The following is a 1,139-nucleotide window of genomic DNA, read 5'->3' on the forward strand; positions in this document are numbered from 1 at the left end:
GTGTAAAGCAAACGTGATAACCACTACACTACAGGAACTGAACTTCTCTGCTTTGTTTCAGTTTGAGGTTCCAAAGTTGATGATTTGAGATGCAAAGCATGAAACTTTCAACGGAGGCTTGCACTCAGATGCCTGGATTCAGAGTACAGACCATGACACCACAGAGCCCTTGTTGACCTTTAGTAAACACCTGTGATGAATAGAACATGCAAAAAATCTGTTTCTGTCTGGTTTTGAACCAGAGACCTTTTGCATGTAAAGCAAACATGATAACCACTACACTACAGAAACTCAGGCTCGTTGCAGTGTTCCTGGTAGATGATCCACATTTTGTTAGAGACTAATGTCAACGATGGGCATGGAACAATGTCATATACTTATACCACAGATCCTCTCAGAGAGCACAGTAACTTAGTGAACAAACCGTCAGACTTATACTTGTGCCTAATTTCACATTACAGTCCATAAACTAAGCCTGGGATCAAAAAAATGTATTGAAAATGTCATTAGCAGAGACAAATGGTTCTACAGAGACTTGGCTAAATGGTTAAAAAATAAAATCAATACTTACAAATAAAAAATGGTTAAAAAATAAAATTAACACATTAAAATAAAAAATATCTCTGAAATACAATCAACACTTGAAAATTAAAAATGGTTCAAAAATAATATCAACACTTCAAAATACAAAATCTCTGGAAAATAAAATATGATGTATGTTGTTTTGAAAAACATCAGAATATAAGCACTTTTATCAAATCTTCATTGTGGTAAGATCATGTAAGTTCTTCTTAAATCCATGGAAACTCAACAGTTTGTAAGGTAGGTGAGTTAGCTCAGCAGGTTAGAGCTCCGTGCTGGTAATGCTGAGGTCGTCGGTTCAAACCCCGTATGGGGCAATTCATGTCTAAGGTCTTTCAGACAATCAACACTTCAAAATAAATAAGGGTTCAAAAATAAAATCAACACTTTACAATAAAAAATGGTTCAAAAATAAAATCAACACTTCACAATAAAAAAATGGTTCAAAAATAAAATCAACACTATAATAAATAAGGTTTCAAAAATAAAATCAACACTTTACAATTAAAAAATGGTTCAAAAATAAAATCAACACTTTACAATAAAAAAATGGTTCA

General features: G+C 32.9%; 1 non-coding gene across 1 annotated transcript; it reads right to left on the minus strand.

The window, feature by feature from the left end:
- Nucleotides 1-218: 218 nt before the first annotated feature.
- trnav-uac (transfer RNA valine (anticodon UAC)) lies at nucleotides 219-291 on the minus strand. Its single transcript has one exon. It is a non-coding gene; the product is annotated as a tRNA-Val (tRNA).
- Nucleotides 292-1,139: the final 848 nt, after the last annotated feature.

Source organism: Poecilia mexicana, unplaced genomic scaffold (genome assembly GCF_051168715.1).
Source record: "Poecilia mexicana isolate PSO_F unplaced genomic scaffold, ASM5116871v1 scaffold_17, whole genome shotgun sequence".
In the NCBI taxonomy this organism is placed as follows: domain Eukaryota; kingdom Metazoa; phylum Chordata; class Actinopteri; order Cyprinodontiformes; family Poeciliidae; genus Poecilia; species Poecilia mexicana.